We start from the raw sequence: 10,268 nt of genomic DNA, 5'->3' as shown, positions 1-10,268 counted from the left end.
TGACAGTAATGAAATTTGACACCTACAATTTCAGGGATCCCTGTTTGCGTGTCATAAAATTGGAGCTTCGGGGATAGATATGTTTGAGTTAGACATATGGGTATCATATATAAACATTAAATCATGTATTGAATGTCACTTGACAGATATGGATATCCCAAAAAAGAGTAATAATAGTGTACTGCTAAGACAGAAGGCATTAGAGGTAATAGGTTTAAAATATAATTCCTTTTATAAATTGTATACAGATGGGTCTAAAACCTCGGTTGGTGTTGGTAGTGCATTCTTTGATCCACAAAGGAATTTTAATAGACAATTTAAGTTAGCTAAGGAGTCTTGCATAATGAGAGCAGAACTATTGGCAATCGCAAAAGCATTAGTTTATTACAATGAACTTTTGAACCCTCAAGATGTGGTCATTTTATCAGATTCGAGGAGTGCACTACAACACCTGGCTCGATGTGTCTCGGGCAACCGAGGAATGTCGATTGCCTACCAAGCACTGAAAATGGTAAACGATCTGCAACATAAAAATATATGTGTCAAAATTCAGTGGATTCCATCACACGTAGGTATTAGAGGTAACGAAATTGTTGATAGTTTTGCACATGAATCCATTCATAAAGGAACAAACCTTGCATGTAAACCCTATGCAACAGAATTAATACCGAAAATAAGAAACATATGTTTAGAAAAGTGGAATAAGAAATTCGTAGAAGATTCTGTTGTAAAGGGTATATGGTATAGTAGTGTTCAAGGACGACCCGGTTGGGTTCCATGGTTTGATGGTGCCAGACTTGCTAGGGGGACGGTAACGTGTGCACTACGTCTGCGTTCGGGACATATTCCGTGTAATAAATTTTATCACCTCATGAAAAAAAGAGATACAAACCTGTGTGAGCATTTTAACAGAATAAAAGACCTAGTCCACATATTTATAGAATGCACTAGAGGCCAAGTCGAGCGGAAAAACATTTTAGGAAATATTTTGGACAGCGCATTATCCTTGAATAGCTTGCTTTCTCAACCGCTATCAGAAGGTGCTGAGAAAATGTTTACATATTATAAAAAATATCTGGAACTTAGGTCTGAAGGTTAGTTACACACGTGTCCCCTATGAGGACGCCAAGGGCACGGTGAACAAGAACGGCTCCCGCGACTACGGGCTGTTCCAGATCAACGACAAGTACTGGTGCAGCAACACCTCCACTCCTGGCAAGGACTGCCACGTCACGTGTGCTGGTAAGGGCTTACGAGGATTATCAAATTCAAATTCAAAATGTTTTATTTGTAAATATAGGTAGTAAGTACATATACAGTGATGGTAATCTTACAATAAGGGGTCATCCATTATTTACGTCACACGAATTTCTAGGTTTTTTTGACCCCTCCTCTCCTTGTCACACTTGGTCACATTTGGCAAACCCCTCCCCCCCTGGTGTGACGCCACATTTTTTTACCGAAATCGGCAAATCGAATTAAGTATTATTAATATTTCATCGAAATATTTTTGATAAAAGAAATATTAGTAATTTTATAACCCAAAACTGATTAGGAAAGAAAATTAAAAAACAATTATCGTTTTGGTATTTAACAGTACAGCGAATAAAACAATTTAAATAAATTTTCGGTTACTGATGAAGTCAAAGTCAATAATTAATGGATGACCCCTAAGTGGTGTCGCTATATTTGACCAACAGGCATGCAAAAAACATATGTACATTATGTAGGAATGATTTTAATTTTAAACATATTGTATGTAGATTGAAATCATTCAAAGATATAGGTTGTCTTAAACCTAAATTAGAATAATGTGTAAAAAACCATAAAATCGAGTCGAATATACAGCATGTAACAAAAATAGTGGGTATCCGTTTATCGTGTTCTAATTATGAAAAAGTAGAAAAAAAATATTTTTGTATAGAGGGTTGGCCGACTTGAACCACCTGCTCCATAATTTTTTTTTACTAGTTAAATATATTTTTTTACGTTTTCCTAATCCAGAACACAATATTGAATATGCCCTGAAAGGGATATTGATTCTGTGTTTTATATTGCTTTGTTAATAATGTGCCTCTACACTATACATATACAAGTTTAGTAGTAATGGTCACAAGTAGTGGCGGATATGCAGTCTTGGCCGCCCTAGGCCCCGGGCCTTGTAGTAACTACTAGCCGCCCCTTTCTCAGCACTCATCTTGCTTGCTGCCGCCCCTAACGTCTTGCCGCCCTAGGCCCGGGCCTACTTGACCTTAGGGCAAATCTGCCAGTGGTCACAAGGTTTTGCCCCGCGAAAGCAGCTGATTTGCTTAAAATAGTATTAAAATTAGATTAAAACTTAATAATTAATAATTTTTAAGAAAAAAAAACCGACTTCAATGGGGGATGCCGTTGAAAGGTTACTTATTGTTAATGGTGCACTCCAGACAATGAAATGAAAAAGACAGCATCTTTTGCCTAACTAAAATGAGGTAAAACCACCCACGTTTCTAGTAGCATTTCGTTTCTGTAAGGGTCATAGTTCTAACCTAACCTAACCCAATGTTCTGATAGCATTTCGTTTCTGTAAGGGTCACAGTTCTAACCTAACCTAACCCACTTTTCTGATAGCAGTTCGGTTCTGTGAGGATCGCAGTCCAAAAAAAAAGTCCAGGTCCAAGTTTGGGTCTGGGTCCATAACGAAGAGAATAAATCTGATATTTCTGATCATCATCAGCAGCTGCACTTCATCAAATGTCACTTTTTTAAATGAAAATGCTGGATTTGTTGATGAAAATACAAAAATCACTATATGTATGCCTTTCACATTTGAGGAGTTCCCTCGATTCTTCATGGATCCCATCATCAGAACTCGAGCTTGACAAAAATGTGTCTTGAAAACCTAACTTGCTTACCAATCATAACGAAGAGGACAAATCGCCAAACGTGAACTATGCGTCATTGAAGAGTTCCGTTCTGATCATCATCAGCAGTTCCACTACATCAAATGTTACTTTTTTAAATGTAAATGCTTGATTTGTTGATGAAAATACTAAAATCACTATATGTATGCCTTTTACATTTGAGGAGTTCCCTCGATTCCTCATGGATCCCATCATCAGAACTGCGTTTTGACCAAAACGGGACCAATCTGTATGTATATACTTACAATAAAAAAAATAATTTTCAAAATCGGTCCAGAAATGACGGAGTTATGGAGTAACAAACATTAAAAAAAAAAAAAAAAACAAAAAAAACATACAACCGAATTGATAACCTCCTCCTTTTGAAATCTTGAAGTCGGTTAAAAATTAACCCCTTATTGCAGACGTTATGACGGACGACATCACGAAGGCGTCAACGTGCGCGAAGAAGATTTTCAAACGCCACGGATTCCGAGCCTGGTACGGCTGGCGAAACCATTGCGACGGCAAGCCTCTTCCTGACATCAGCTCCTGCTAACTGTTATAGCACGCACTGCCTGCATTTGTATTTATAAACAAATTAAAAAGATATCTAACGAATCAGGCTGTTTAATTTATATAATAATACCCAAATAGGTATTTGTAAATACTAAACTTAACAATAGTAGTTTTTTTAGGGTTCCGTACCTCAAAAGGAAAACACGGAACCCTTATAGGATCACTTTGTTGTCCGTCCGTCCGTCTGTCTGACAAGACCCTTTATCTCGGGAACGCGTGGAGGTATCGAGTTGAAATTAAAACCATAATACACTCAGGTATACAGACATCAGACAGCCCCTTTAAAGCTGTGAAAAAATCAAACTTCTAAGTTAACGTGAAAAAAGATACGGCCATTTACGCCGCAAAAAACGTATATTTCGACACTCTCAAGGGAATCAAAATTTATAGGGTACCTACTTCTCGTTGATAGTACTATTAGTTATTCTGTGTCGTTGACCTAAATTTATGAAATTTGGCAAGTAATATCATCTTACACTAAAAGTACTGGGAAACATCGGAAAACTATAAATTTGTAAAAAATGATAAATTAGTACTCGCACTTCGCACTCGCCGGTTTTTTATTAATAACATCCAATCCACTTCACTCCACGACTTACATGACGTTTGCACACTTCTAATGAGGGCTATCGTTTTTTTGCTCACCAGTTGACGCCTCTGTTGATGGTGGTCCAAAAGACTAAAGAACAGCTGTCAGTCTTCTTCTTTTAAAATTATGGCTTCAGCCCAGTGGGACTATTTCGCCAGTATCAAGGTATTAAGAGGTTTAAAAACGACAAAAATTGTACGGTTGTACAAGACAGTGTACGGTGATTTGTTAGCTCTTGTAAATTAGTCATACTTGTTATGAACAAAATGCTGCACTTCATGATAAAAGCAAGCCACTCTGCACAGTGATAGTAGGGACCAAACTGAGCGATTTGACCCGCAGCAGCGGCAGTTTCACCCCTTAGGAACATAGATGGCGCCACTTCTTTAAAAAATATTTCAAAAAATTCTACAAGTTAAACCAATGAACCGATTTAAATGTTTAATATCTCAAATGAAAGCGCATTATATACATTACTTTTAAAAAAATACTCAAAAAATATATACTCAATACTTTTGATAAAAACGGGAATTTTAAGTTTGTTTTTTTACTCGATTGATAGTTTTTACTTGATTTCTCAAAAAAATTGTATGGAATATGAATAGTTTAATGCATGTATATATTACTGAATAAATAACAAGTATTATAAAAAAAAACCCGACACCGATATCTCTCATTCTCTTCGAAATATGAAAGTTTGAATGTGAGTGTAAATTTCTTCAAGATATATTCCAAATAATTCTACAAGCTAAACTATTCGACCGATTTTAATGTTTAATATCTCAAATAAAAGCTCATTATATATACTACTTATAAAAAGATATTAAAAAAACATATACTGAATACTTTTGGCAAAAAACGGCATCTTAAGTTTTTTTTCTTACTCGATTGATAGTTTTTACTTGATTTCATAAAAAAAAATTATGGAACATGAATAGTTTAATAAATATATATATAGTACTGAGTATATAAAAGTATTACAAAAAAACCCGACACCGATACCTTTCATTCTTCGCGAAATATTTAAGTTCAATTATGCACGTTCTTACAAATAAATTCTTTAAAAGAAATCTTCAACCGCAGTAAGTGCACTGATTTTAATATTAAATGTGTCATATGAAAAGAAATCACCCAATTTATTTTAATAAATAAAAAAAATAATAAATAAAAACTGAATAAAGTTTTTTCCTGGTGCTGAACTACAAAAAAATATAACAAATCTAAAATTAGGAATTATTTTTATTTAAAGTGACTACATTTGTAAACAAAAAACTCAAATGTCCTCTTCGGGTTCACCGGTAGATGTAGAACTGAAAAAAAAGTCGTTTTGAGAAGTACTCGTACCATTTCAATACTACAAAATCACCGATCATACATGAACTGGTTGCTGTAGATTACTGTTGGATAATTTTTGTGCCTGTAGATTCACTGTTGAATTATTTTTGTGCCTAGTTGATTACCATTAAACCTATAATTTTGTGCCAGACCTGTAATCAGTGGTCAGCATGCAAAATAACTCTGGATTGAAAATTACATTAACTTACTTTTGATTTGTACAGCCACCTTTGCATGATTTACACTGGGCTGTGCATGGTAAGCTGACGCGACGACACTCACAACGCATAGTTTCGCAGCCAGATTTGCAGCCACAATGGTCCAAGAGGCTTAATTTCGACCAAATCGCTGTAACTGCCGACCATTCCGGAGTCCAACTCTCTTTTTCCTCAGTCCATCCCTAAGAAGATGGACATGGTATGGAAACTTCTGGTTTCGTAGCGTTTCCCCATATATAGCCCGCTTGGTAAGCCGCTCGAAGTGCATGTTTATAGAGAGCAGCTGATGTAGGTGGCAGGCTTGTCACAAGCTTGTTTTTTTGAAGCAAACAAATATTTGTGAACTTCATTTACGTTTATGTGTTCCGTTTGGCCAAACAATAACACAAATCTAGGGTAACTTTATACTAAAATTAAAATATGTAGTTACACACCTGACAACTGACAAAATCAAAAACTTAAAAGTTGACATACTCCTATTTTCCCGTCTTTTTATAGTGGCCAGAGAAAGGCAGCTTGATCTGAACGAATTCTTGGAAGAATTCTTGAATTGTTGTACTGGAGTACGAAAACCAAATTTGTCCACCTTCGTTGTCAGTCAATGGAGGGCGTCGTTCAGGGAACAAATCTGATTTGGCCGAGAAATTAGAACCTGCCAACCCTGCCACCTACATCAGCTGCTCTCTATAAACATGCACTTCGAGCAGCTTACCAAGAGGGCCATATATGGGGAAACGCTCTGAAACCAGAAGTTTCCATACCATGTACATCTTTTTGGGGATGGACTGAGGAAAAAGAGAGTTGGACTCCGGAATGGTCGGCAGTTACCGCGATTTGGTCTCAATTAAGCCTCTTGGACCATTGTGGCTGCAAATCTGGCTGCGAAACTATGCATTGTGGGTGTCGTCGCGTCAGCTGGCCATGCACAGCCCAGTGTAAATCATGCAAATGTGGCTGTACAAATCAAAAGTAAGTTAATGTAATTTTCAATCCAGGGTTATTTTGCATGCTGACCACTAATTATAGGTCTGGCACAAAATTTTAGGTTTAATGGTTTAACTAGGCACAAAAATAATTCAACAGTAATCTACAGCAACCAGTTCATGTATGATCAGTGATTTTGTAGTATTGGAATGGTACGAGTACTTCAAAACGACTTTTCTTTTTCAGTTTTACATCTACCGGTGAACCATATAATTTGACATCACCTAATAATAATTAGTTGCCCTTTTATTTTTGTATTTAATACACTGACAATTATCTGATTCAATTCGGCTTATATGTATAAAAACTACTAAATTGACCTACTTTTATATTATACACATAGATTTAAGATTAGACCCTAAGTATGCATGTATTATTGCTATGCCCCCACGGGGTCCATGTGGAACTACCAAGAATTTGTAATACCTATAAAACCATGGTTGCAATAAATAAATATGAACCCGAAGAGGACATTTAAGTTTTTTGTTTACAAATGTAGTCACTTTAAATAAAAATAATTCCTAATTTTAGATTTGTTATATTTTTTTTGTAATTCACCACCAGGAAAAAACTTTATTCAGTTTTTATTGATAATTTTTTTATTTATTAAAATAAATTGGGTGATTTCTTTTCATATGACACATTTCATATTAAAATCAGTGCACTTACTGCGGTTGAAGATTTCTTTTAAAGGATTTATTTGTAAGAACGTGCATAATTGAACTTAAATATTTCGTGAAGAATGAAAGGTATCGGTGTCGGGTTTTTTTGTAATACTTTTATATACTCAGTACTATATATATATTTATTAAACTATTCATGTTCCATAATATTTTTTTTAAGAAATCAAGTAAAAACTATCAATCGAGTAAGAAAAAAAAATAAAAAGATGCCGTTTTTTGCCAAAAGGGTTCAGTATATGTTTTATGATTATTTTTTATAAGTAATGTATACAATGAGCTTTTATTTGAGATATTAAACATCGAAATCAGTCAAATAGTTAAGCTTGTAGAATTTTTTGAAATATATTTTGAAGAAATTTACACTCACATTCAAACTTTTATATTTCGTGAAGTATGAGAGGTATCGGTGTCGGGTTTTTTTTATAATACTTGTTATTTATTCAGTAATATATACATGCATTAAGCTATTTATGTTCCATACATTTTTTTTGAGAAACCAAGTAAAATCTATCAATCGAGTAAAAAAAAAAACTTAAGATGCCGTTTTTTGTCGAAAGTAATCAGTATATATTTTTTGAGTATTTTTTTAAAAGTAACTTATATAATGAGCTTTTATTTGAGATATTAAACATTAAAATCGGTCGAATAGTTTAGCTTGTAGAATTATTTGGAATATATCTTGAAGAAATTTACACACATTCAAACTTTCATATTTCGAAGAGTATGAGAGATATCGGTGTTGGGTTTTTTTATAATACTTGTTATTTATTCAGTAATATATACATGCATTAAACTATTCATATTCCATACAATTCTTTTGAGAAATCAAGTAAAAACTATCAATCGAGTAAAAAAACAAACTTAAAATTCCCGTTTTTATCAAAAGTATTGAGTATATATTTTTTGAGTATTTTTTTAAAAGTAATGTATATAATGCGCTTTCATTTGAGATATTAAACATTTAAATCGGTTCATTGGTTTAGCTTGTAGAATTTTTTGAAATATTTTTTAAAGAAGTGGCGCCATCTCTGTTCCTAAGGGGTGAAACTTGCGCTGCTGCGGGTCAAATCACTCAGTTTGGTCCCTACTAGCACTGTGCAAAGCGGCTTGCTTTTATCATGAAGTGCAGCATCCGGGCAAAAAATGGCCATAACAAGTATGACTAAATCGATAGCTAGACTTTACAAGAAGCACGTGGACTACCGGCCGTTGACTCCAAGATGGTGGTTAAACGCGCTTCAAAATTAATTCTCCATTTACTGCACACTACCACATTAGTTTAATGTATAATAAGCTATCGATATTACACTTTAAACAATATTAATGAGCAAAAAACAAAATAATTAATCACGATGCTAACTATCAAGATGGCGCTCGAACCGGAAGTCCAGCTGTCAGTCATTGAAGTGACAAGTGACATTTGACATTTCGAAGTATGGAAAAGACCACCATCTTCATACGCGTTAGCCCTCATTCAAAGTCTATGCACAGTTAGCTTGGTTCGACTCTACCTAAAGTTTTTATCTGTGCCTAAAATCCATATGTTAATTCATTTTCATAAGGACTAGGTAGTAAGCGTTAAAGCATGAAAGGAGGCGGAAGAAATTAATTCTGTTCCATATTTAATTTTATAATGCTAGGGACAATCACAATCGGAAAAGGACAAACCTGAATGTCTTGGACAGTTATGAAATCCCTGAAATCCATATGCTAATTCATTTTTGGCTTTGGCTACATCGACAGCTAAGCTGTCAAAATGTATGAAATTACCAATTTTTTTTCGCGATTTCGGAGTTGGTTCCTTTCCTATAGTAAAACTCGCTAAAAAATACCATAGATGTAGGTTACTTACATCCATGAGAAATACCCATAAATTCACCTTGAAAAATATGTCTCAGTGTTGAAAAAACACTGGTTAGTTAATAGCTTAGAGAGTTTTTAACTTTAATGCCTACATAAGTATGGTGTGCATGTTGTATGGTACTGTATCTGGATTGATTTCTTTAATGGTGTTAAAGCTCGCGAGATTGTTTCAATAAGTATGACGTAGCAACCCAATAAAGCTGGGATCGAGTTATGGTTTTAATTGGCCACATCGAACCCGGGGAGAAGTTAACGAGAGGGAGGCGGTCGAATAGATGTTGCCCATCTATCTCTGTTTATATAGTTACCCCTAGTAAATTGAACTACGAATACTCATGGAATTCGAATTTTAGTAGAAAATACCTAAATTGGTTTCTTGTGGCGGTAACGACTGAAACAACACGCAAAAAAGCAATAGTTTTGTTGATTAAAATCCTCTCCTTTTGATTAGGTATTTGGTTGAAACATTGAAGAGTTGTATGTCTACTACTACTACTACAGACAAATGTAATACATATATTTTGCTCGACATAAAAGTTTAACACGTTAACGACCTTTTAACGACAGCAGTACGGCTACCATCAGTTTGGCACTGACATAAACGCCATCGAGAACGTAACTTACTTGCTATGCATCTCGCTCGTACTCGCATATTGGTGCGAGCGAGATGCATAGAAAGTAAATTACGTCCTCGATGGCGTTTATGTCAGTGCCAAACTGATGGTAGCCGTACAGTGATGCGTTACCTAGGCTGCAAAGTTTCACCTCTCGAACTTTGAAACCCTCACAGCACTCAAGATTCCCTTTTTTGACTGAATTCCATATTTTGGAATCTGCTCCCATATTAACAAATGTCTAAGTATTTCAGTTTTTATATTCTGCAGTTTGTGAGGCAGGCGATTATTTAGCTTGTTTAATGGTGTTTATAAGTTCAGGGGCCCTAGCCAAGATGACAACCGTTGATAAAAACACTAATGGAAACTTAAATAATTTCCCTGACATTCCGGTACATTTTTTCTTTTCATTTGGCGTTTGTCGATGTAAGTTTGTCATCTTGGCTAGGGCCCCAGATGAGGTCGTTATCCCTAAAATAAAAGATGCATCTAGTAGAAACCTTTATACTAGGTAAATAAAT

This window comes from Cydia strobilella, chromosome 1 (assembly GCF_947568885.1).
Source record: "Cydia strobilella chromosome 1, ilCydStro3.1, whole genome shotgun sequence".
NCBI lineage: Eukaryota > Metazoa > Arthropoda > Insecta > Lepidoptera > Tortricidae > Cydia > Cydia strobilella.
This window is presented reverse-complemented; position numbering follows the sequence as displayed.